We start from the raw sequence: 10801 nt of genomic DNA, 5'->3' as shown, positions 1-10801 counted from the left end.
ATATAGACTTTATGTGTATGTGTTGTAGCAGTGCAAGTTCAAAAACGTAAACTGTTTTGATGTACAAAATTAATCTTACTATGATTTGAAATTTATTCATAGTTTTTGTTACAGATTCAAAAATATCTTCTCCTCGAGTTCGATCCTTTAGTAAAATGACATCTATAAGATCTTAATGAAGATTTAAATCTGAATCGACATCCCTTATGAATATAGCTAGCTGCGCCGTATCTTTGCGGTCGGTACTTTCATCAAGAGCTAGTGCATAGCAAGTAAAAGTTTTCATTCTTGCTATCAGTTATCCATCCAAGTTATCTCCCATTTCTGTCTTGCGCTCAGCAACAATATTACGGGACAAACTTAGAGATTTAAAAACATTCTAGACATGTCTCTTTTGCCTTTTCACGAGCGGAACCGGATAATTTTTCTGCTCCATAAGCTTCAGCATGCATTGAATTAAAATACCTTTTAATATTATTATGGCTTATGTATCAAAGTTTCTTTCTACATATTAAGCAACGCGCCTTTCCGCCCTTTAAGATAAATAAATGTTTATCTATCCATTCACTATTGAAACATCGTTCCATATCCATACCAGCCGCCAGAGTTGATAAACACACTACGTACAGAACACTGCTACAGTAAGGATAGACTGACCTCACCGCTCCAGCTCAGGTAGTAAACAGTACCTAATCGTTTCACAGCTTGAGAGCGCTGTTCGACATCCCTGCAATACCCATTTCAGCGAGTGCTGACGACCACTGCATTAAGTCATTTTGACAGAGATAGTCTACTTATTGTTATTACTCGACCAAGGCCAGTGGAGTCCTGCAGTCCGGAGCCGTGGCGCTACTGCTCTTGCGTTCGTAATACCTCATCGCGATAGTTCACATTACGCTCGCGGCTTCACTCGTCTCGATCTAGTTATAATTGTTTTATTTGCCATAAATGACCGAGTGTATAAGGACTCGCATTGAGAGGGGTGGAGGTAGGGTCGGGTGAGTTTGGGATGGCCCACAAGGCACACGTCGCGACGCTACGCGTCGTGCTAAAGATGTTGCTTTGCTAATTATCCTATATGGAGGGTTGTGCATTATTGAAACTTTTTCCTAGGTACTAATATAACTTTGTTGGTGAAGACATAGGGTCGATTTCTAAAAAACGGACGAAATCATGGTTCCAAACCTCGGTTTTTAAACCGCGATCGAGGTCTGAATCCTTATGCGATTTCTAAAACGAAGTCAAGATGCGGCTTGAGAAGAAACCGAGGTTCGTGGGTTTTATATATGGCAACGGAGCTTAGAATCGATTTTTATTCTTGTAAACAGTCGATATTAGAAATAAATGAACATCGGGATTAATAATTTTATTGAATTGCAGTAAGTTGCAATACATTCTTTTGTTCTCAGCTAAGGTATTGTTATATTTTTACTAATTTACAGAATATAGCCTATGTGAGTTTAAAATACTAGGATTATTTAGTATTTAATAGGGAACGGATTTTTAGGTACCAGAAGATATAGCACAAATCGAGTTGTATTTTATCATTTGTTCATAACTACTACCAACATTAGCTACCTGAAAACGCGGTTCTAAGGAATTAATAACCTAATATTAATTGGATTAAAATTTCAATTGAAACTAATATGTAGTATGGTTCTATTTTCGCTTATACTAGACTAGTACTACGTGGAAAGCCCCAGTAGCATAAAACTTAAAATAAGAAGACAAAATCACGTTTATTTCATATTCTTATAGGCCCACATCAATTTCGAGTATTAAATAAAATGTCCAAAACTACTGTAAAGACTAAGAATTAAATTATATCATCTTATAGGCATAAAGGTATAATTGAGGGGTTTCCCGGAAAAAGGGCGTATACGTCAATATGGTGAATTGAGTTACATGCAATCTAAGATTTTAAAACGCACCTGAATAAAATGTTATACACTCACGCAGCCCTGTCCTGCAGGTATGTACAGTACAATCAAAACAAAATTTCACTACTATAATTATTCACTACATTTTAAACCGTTTTCCCGAAGAAGGGCGTATAGGTCTATCCGTCTTTCTTCCGGCAAAGCCCTCAATTAGTATAAAATATATCTTACTTCCTTGAAAACAACAAGAAGGCGTAAAAAAATTATCAACCCGCCGCCTTTTGCATTTCGTTGCAGATTATTATTTTGTGTTCTTGCTAAATTTTGCGTTGATTCCTTCGAAAATCGAAATATTCGCCTGAAATTATCGTCGTTATATAGGCTAGTTACAAAGGATTATGCCTGTCTCTCATCACTCTAATTCGGGAAATTAATATCGTAGAGACAAATTTTCCTTCGATAATTATCCAGCTGATCTACTATCTCCATCTTGTATAGCCTACATGAAGCCGTGATTTTAAATCTACCCCAGCCGTGGTCTCTGCTTCAGACCATGGTTTCGAGCCATGGCTCAGATAAATGAAAAAGACCTCGTTTCAAAAATCTAAATGGGGTTGAAAGCCATGGCCATGGTCTAGACTTCGTTTTAGAAATCTACCCATAGTGTCTCTAGAATGGTATGTTACAATTTTCAAATTATTTTCAATGATTTAAGCACGTTTTTCCTCCAGAGTGTGGTGAACAAGTTTCATGACGTAATAATAATAATAATAATAATAATAATAATAATAATAATAAAAATAATAATAAATTACAAATGACTTTTAGAGACCCCGGAGGTTCATTGCTGCCCTCACATAAACCCGACATCGGTCCCTATTCTGAGCAAAATTAATCCAGTCTCTACCATCATATCTCACCTCCCTGAAATCCATTTTACTATTATCCTCCCATCTACATCTCGACCTCCCCAAAGGTCTTTCTCCCCTCAGGTCTTCAAACTAACACTCTATATGAATTTCTGGATTCACCCATAGGCCTACGTGTTACATGCTCAACGCATCTGAAATGTCTGAATTTGTTTCACTTATGTTAGGCGAAGAAGAATGCAAGGCGTGCACTTTGCGTTATGTAACTTTCTCCATTTTCCTGTAACGTCATCCCTCTTAGCCTCAAATATTTTCCTAAGCACCTTATTCTCAAACATCCTTAATCTCTGTTCCTCTCTCGAAGTGAGAGTCCAATTTTCACACCATACTGAAAAACCGGTGATATAGCTGTTTTATAAATTCTACCTTTCAGTTTTTTTAAGTAGACTTGATGACGAGATTCTCAACCGAATAATAGCAGACATTTCCCGATTTATTCTGCGTTTAACTTCCTCCCCGATTATCATTTATATTTGTTACTGTTGCTCCAAGATATTTGAATTTTTCCAGCTCTTCAAAGGATAAATTTCCAATTCTATTTTTATATTTCCATTTCGTGCTAATTTACGTTCTGATCACGATACATATTCACTTACTTTATTTTCTCGGGATTTACTTCCAGACCTATCTCATTACTCGCTTCAAGTAAAATTCCCGTGTTTTCCCTAATAGTTTGTGGATTTTATCCTAACATATTCATGCCATTCGCATAAACAAGCAGCTGATGTAACTCGTTCAATTCCGAACCCTCTGTGTTTTCCTGGACTTTCCTAATGACATATTCTAGAGCTAAGTTAAAAATCAAAGGTGGTAGTGCATCTCTTTGCTTTAGCCCGCAGTGAATTGAAAATGCCTCAGACAGAAATTGGCTTATAGGGACCCTGCCATATGTTTTACTGAGACACATTTTAATTAATCGAACTAGTTTCTTGGGAATACCAAATTCAATAAGAATATTACATAAATCTTCTCTCTTAACCGAATCATATGTCTTTTTGAAATCTATAAATAACTGATGTACTCTACCCTTATACTCCCATTTTTCTCCAATATCTGTGGAATATAAAAAACCTGATCAATAGTCGATCTATTTCGCCTAAAACCACACTGATGGTCTCCGATAATTTTATCTGTATATGGAGTTAATTTCCTCAAAAGAATACTTACTTACTTATTGGCTTTTAAGGAACCCGGAGGTTCATTGCCGCCCACACATAGGCCCCCCATCGGTCCCTATCCTGAGCAAGATTAATCTATTCTCTCTAATCATCATATCCCACCTCCCTCAAATCCATTTTAATATTATCTTCCCATCTGCGTCTCGGCCTCCCTAAAGATCTTTTTCCCTCCGGCCTCCCAACTAACACTCTATATGCATTTCTGGATTCGCCCATACATGCTACATGCCCAGGCCATCTCAAAAGTGTGGATTTAATGTTCCTAATTATGTCAGGTGAAGAATACAAAGCGTGCAGTTCTGTGTTGTGTAACTTTCTCCATTCTCCTGTAACTTCATCCCTCTTAGCCCCAAATATTTTTCTAAGCACCTTATTCTCAAACACCCTTAACTTATGTTCCTCTCTCAAAGTGAGAGTCCAAGTTTCACAACCATAAAGAACAACCGGTAATATAATTGTTTTTTAAATTCTAACTTTCAGATTTTTTGACAGCAGACTGGATGATAGAAGCTTCTCAACCGAATAATAACAGGCATTTCCCATATTTATCCTGTGTTTAATTTCCTCCCGAGTATCATTTATATTTGTTACTGTTGCTCCAAGATATTTGAACTTCACCACCTTTTCAAAAGATAAATTTCCAATTTTTATATTTCCATTGCGTACAATATTCTCGTCACGAGACATGATCATATACTTTGTCTTTTCGGGATTTACTTCCAGACCTATCTCTTTACTTGCTTCCAGTAAAATTCCCGTGTTTTTCCTAATCGTTTGTGGATTTTCTCCTAACACATTCACGTCATCCGCATAGACAAGCAGCTGATGTAACCCGTTCAATTCTAAACCCTCTCTGTTATCCTGGACTTTCCTAATGGCATACTCTAGAGCAATCCTCAAAAGAATATTGGACAAAATTTTGTACGACGTCAACGAAAGTAATATTCCTCGAAAGTTACTACAATTAGTCTTTTCTTCCTTCTTAAAGATACTGTACAGCAGTGGTCGTCAGTACTCGCTGAAATGGGTAAAGGGAATTGGTGCAACCTCAAATGCCCCGTTGCGCAGAAGGCAGAGAGAGCAGCTACAGATGTACCATAGTGCAGTCTCTTATCCGCGGGTAAGAGACGCTAGCCCGAGGGCGCTCTGTGCTGATGACCGCTGCTGTTCAGTTATGGACTCCTATTTGTTTTGGTACAATTTCCTTTTCCCAAATAGCAAGTACAAGCTTATTTCACCGGATAATGTGTTAACACTCTCTTGTATTAATTTTGCGCACTAGAATGTGATCGATACCTGGAGACTTATACTTTTCAGCTTTTCTATCGCAATTTCGACTTTAGAAAGTGTGGGTTCGGGTATAAATGACTCAGCAGTTTGTACTTGAATATCGTCCCAATCATTGCTATTTGTCATATATAAATTTAGTAGTTGCCTAAAATAGTTTTTTTATATTTGTTCAGGATGAAATGAGAGTTTCTAAGCAAGTCACAATTCTCATTCTTGATCGCGTTTACCCTTGCTGATATCCTTTCTTAAATTCCTTTACGCCCTTATACAGGGTGAACAATAAGTATGGAATATTGTTAATAACTTCTTAAATTTTAATTTTACAAAAAAAGTCTTATACAAAAACTATTGGAGATAAACCATACAATATTATGCCATTGTTCGAAAAGAGTTTGTTATTCAGGGCCGGTTTCACCAAGCTTCAGGGGAGAGGATGGTTTTTTTGGTGAAAAATGAGCAAATTACAAAAAGAAATCTTTAAAATACTCTGTGATGTTTGGAATGCATAGCATAATATTTTGTGGGTATTTGTGCCCTTATCAGATGTTGAGACGCCACTGTTAAACTTTCTGCGTTATGGATTTTTAAATCACTCGCCCCATTTTATTGTTGTTTCCGGTAAATTGAATTTTCAAAAAAAAAATCTTTAAAATACTCTTTGATATATGTGGAATGCATTGCATAATATTTCGTGGGTATTTGTGCCCTTATGGGATGTTGAGACGCAATTTTTAAACTTCCTACACTATGGATTTTTAAATCACTTGCCCCCTTTTATCGGTTTACGTTAACTTCAATTTTTTGCTACATTGTCAGACAAAAATGGATATAATTTCTGAACTATTAAAGATACATGCATGAGATTTAGAACACACATTCTTTAGACTATTAGGAAACTTTGCTCTGTAACAGAATTTTGTTAATTGGTTTCATTTTGAAACTACGTCCGTTTGTTTGCAAGAAAGGAATTAAGAAAAGTGTTATTAAATTTTAATTGTTTATTTTACAAACGTAGGGACTAATATCAAAATTCTGTTACAGACAGTTTGTAGAACATGCTTTTGCAAGTACATTTAAAAAAACTGGATGAATCTACCTTTAAAAATGGTTTAGATATATCGGGTTTAGTAAAATACTGCATTGGGTATATTTTTTTCAAATCTGGGCCCCCAAGTAACTTTTTTTTTTTCAAAATATTTATTTTTGGTTGAGTTGCTACAGCTATGAGCTCTATACGCATAAAAAATTAATATTTTACACCAAATAGGAAAAAAGTAAAAAAAAAAAAATACCATCCTCTCCCCTTCAGTAAATCAATCCAAATGAAACATTAACTAGTCAACATTAAAATATTTAACGATTCACTAAAATGCGAGCTCTTCACCAACCAAATTTTCTTAACATTTAATGAACATAAAGTAATGGCTCATTACGGATAAATAAGTGCGATCAATGAATTTTTCATAACTATATTAGAACATTTTTTTTTATGAAACTACAGCCGACTATATCGCAAATCGTGTACAATCTTGGAAACAAGTTTTGTCGTGTCTCTTGGTGGTGGAAATGTTGAAGGTTTGACCGCGATTTACACGAGTACGTTTATACCGGTGTTATCATGCTCCGCAAAGATATATTCAAACTCCGCAAATATACATTCAAACTCCACAAATATGCTTCGCGGTCACAACAGCAACAACTACCCCCACTGTTTTCCCCTCCCCTACTGCGAAAGCTCAGGTACTATTTTCCGTGTGCGCGCGCAGTACTGATTATTCTGCGCGAAGCTATGGCACAGTCACTCCTCCACAGCTGGCGCACTGTTATTTTGTACGAACCTCGGCCTGCAGCAACTACAAGCAATATGGTTAAGCTGTAGTTGATGGATAAAAGTACAGAACTTATTACAAGAGCAAAGAAGAACAGAAATGGAGATGCAGTAACTATTCTTAGGTATTTAGTACAAAAATCAACAATTTTAGTGGATGACACATTCAATTACAGTGCAAAACATTTTCTGCAATTACCGTAATAAGAATTCTCAGTGTGGTAGATGGTTGACATGGGTATTCGGGTTAGCACTATTAGACATCTTCAGAAGTGTAAGATGCTTTTGTTGATGATCTTATGTCCGTACAAACCCGTGAGGCTGAATCTTCCTCAGATAACATAGTTGAGAATTATATTGGCATGATGTAGCATTTCCTCCCTCATTGTGGACATGCACATAATTATTAAGAAGCATTTTTAGTCCACATCCGAATATATTTGTATTTATTCAAGCTCTTCGAGCTGTACAGGTAGATGTTTGTGTTGAAATGAAAACCGATACTACTTCCAAACAAAATTTTAACCTTAAATATAGAAAGAGAAAACAATACTACATGAATTACAACAGCTCTACCATAATAAACACATAACAAAACTACAGTACTTACAGCGTGCTTCATACCATTGCAAAAAGTAAGGAAGGAAATTTTCATAGGCCTAAGATGGATTTTGTCGTGATTGTTTCCAACATCAGCAGTAAGCAATTTTTAAACCGCCAGCATTGATCGACCTAAAGGTATATATGCTGTTGGTCCTAATCCTGGAACAGAGTACACAATAGTGACATTACTAATTTGTTTACTCTGAAGTGTGAAGGGAATTTGCTGAGTATTGATGTGAAAGAGTGGGGGTAACTGATGAGGGGAGATAGTTGCGCACTTTGATACAAGGTTGACAGGGGGTTCTTTTGTTGCGGAGCTTGATATCACCCGTTTATACAGAGTGAAAAGTAATTAAACCGGTGCTGTGAGGCACTATTTCACGAGAACAGTAGATCGTGATGTAAGACAAACCATTGCCATGCTTTATTGCTTGAGTCTCTTATAAAACATTTGCACATCAAAATCACTGCAAGATATTCAAAAATACCTCAATAGACCCGTATAGTACATAAAGGTTTCATGGGCGGGACATGGATTGTCTAACGCGGCGAAAGATTATTATTTATTTCCCCTGTTGCAGCAAATATCCGAGTAAAAATCCCTTGGAAGATAAATTTTCTTCCCGAAATAAAACAAAGATAAACAAACAAATTAAAGAAAAATAAAAAAATACACATGTGGATCTAATACTTTGTCCAGATGCCACCGGCGTCTATCACTGCCTGGCATCTTTGGGCATTGAGTCCACCAGATTGCGGAAATGGTTTTGGTCTTTAGCGATATCTTCCAAGTGGTTACAGATCATTTTTCCGAAATCATCTTTTCGAATGTCAGTTTTTCCGAATGTCCTTTTTTCCCAGTGAACATTTTTCCGAATTCCTCCTTTCGAATGACCATTTTTCATAGCACCTTTTTCTCCGAAATCAAGAATATTAAATGAAATAATTGGTAAAGTTAAGATAACATTAAATTTATTGTGATTTTACAATTAAAATGTCCAGTATTTCTTGCCTTTTCAGAATCTTAAATTGTACCCAATTCTTCTCAAGTACTGAAGACGGCGGTTTTCTTCCTTGTATGTTTCGTATTCCAATGTTATTGCCCTGATTCTGTTTTATACTGCTATCCAACGCTTTCTTGGCTGTGCTTTTACCTTCCTTCTCAATCTCATTTCTACTTTTCACCAACTCTGCTTGTGATTTCTCTCTATTCGGAGCATGACAGTGAGGCGACACATCAACACTTTTAAGAATGACTATTTCTTCATCATTTCTGTCTGTTCTGGCTCTTGTTGAACACTCCTTCTGTCCCAATCTTACACATTCCCAATATATATTTCCACCAGGACCATTTTTACCTTTATTATCTATACAGGATTAGTTAAAAGTCCCGCACCACCTTTTTTTCAGTAGGTTATTTTCGACGCTTTATCAACATCTGAGGTTATTTAGCGTCTGAATGAGATGAAGGTGATAATGCCGATGAAATGAGTCCGGGGTCCAACACCGAAAGTTACCTAGCAGCCGCACCACCTAAATATATATATATATATATATATATATATATATATATATATATATATATATATATATATATTTAATAGCGCTCAATAAGAGATTTTCAAAAAGTACCCACACTCGATACTGCTGTACAGATTCAGTGTTGCTAAGTCAAGAAAACAGAAAAGTATATCGAATATTAAAATAATAAACGCACCACCTATATAACTTTTGAAGCATAGGGTTCAGTTATATGAAACTTGGTATGTGAGGATAACCATATGCTAAGAATTCAATAATGGTATCACCGAGTTTTTTCTACTTCCGGTTTAATCGGAAGTAACTCCAACTCTATTATTTTAAATGGAACACCCAATATGTTTTTTTCTTAATAAAGCTCATTAAGAGCTTTTCAAAAAGTACCCCACTTGATACTTTTGTACAAATTCAGTGTTGCTAAATAAAAATGGAAATGGTGCAAGATATTCCTAAAGCCTGGTTCAATCATTCCTTAAATGGTTTCTATGATAGAGTGACACATTGTAAAGCAGCTGAGGGTATCAATTTGAACACATAATTTAGAAGGTGAGCTAGCTTTGTTTTGTTTTTGTTAAGGAAGGAGTATTTTATTATTTTAATATTCGATAAACTTTTCTGTTTTCTTGACTTAGCAGCACTGAATTTGTGTAGAAGTATCGAGTGTGGGTACTTTTTGAAAAGCTCTTAATGAGCACTATTCAAAAATAAAAAAATATATATTGGGTGTTCAATTTAAAATAAGAGAGTTGGAGTTACTTCCGGTTAAACCGGAAGTAGAAAAAACTCGGTAATACCATTATTGAGTTCTTAGTATATGGTTATCCTCACATACCAAGTTTCATATCACGGAACCTTATGCTTCAAAAGTTATTTAGGTGGTGCGTTTATTATTTTAATATTCGATACACTTTTCTGTTTTCTTGACTTAGCAGCACTGAATTTGTGTAGAAGTATCGAGTGGGGGTACTTTTTGAAAAGCTCTTAATGAGCACTATTCAAAAATAAAAAAAAATATATATATATTGAGTGTTCCATTTAAAATAAGAGAGTTGGAGTTACTTCCGGTTAAACCGGTAGTAGAAAAAACTCGGTAATATCATTATTGAGTTCTTAGTATATGGTTATCCTCACATACCAAGTTTCATGTCACTGAACCGTATGCTTCAAAAGTTACTTAGGTGGTGCGGGACTTTTAACTAACGCTGTATATTTAATTTGAACTGTGGCGGAAAATTTTATGAAAACTATATATCCTATGAAATTGTGTGATGTTTCAATCGAAAGCTAATAATATTAATATTGCGGGAAAATCTAAATGGTTTGTAGCGAAGTTCATAAAAAGCTTTGAAATTAAAAAAAAATGTACGACCGTCGCAGTAAATCGTATACCTTAAGTAGGACATCTAACAGTTCGTTTTGTAGTGTTGTGCAGAGGGCCATGATTCATGTAATGTACTTTATCTTCATTTGAGTTTTAATTTAGAAATCTTCTCACTATTAGTGAGGTGTCACAAGGGACAAAGAGTACTTAACCAAATTAATTATTTACAAGTT

This window comes from Periplaneta americana, chromosome 12 (assembly GCF_040183065.1).
Source record: "Periplaneta americana isolate PAMFEO1 chromosome 12, P.americana_PAMFEO1_priV1, whole genome shotgun sequence".
NCBI classification, from domain to species: domain Eukaryota; kingdom Metazoa; phylum Arthropoda; class Insecta; order Blattodea; family Blattidae; genus Periplaneta; species Periplaneta americana.
Note: the sequence above shows the minus strand (reverse complement) of the source record.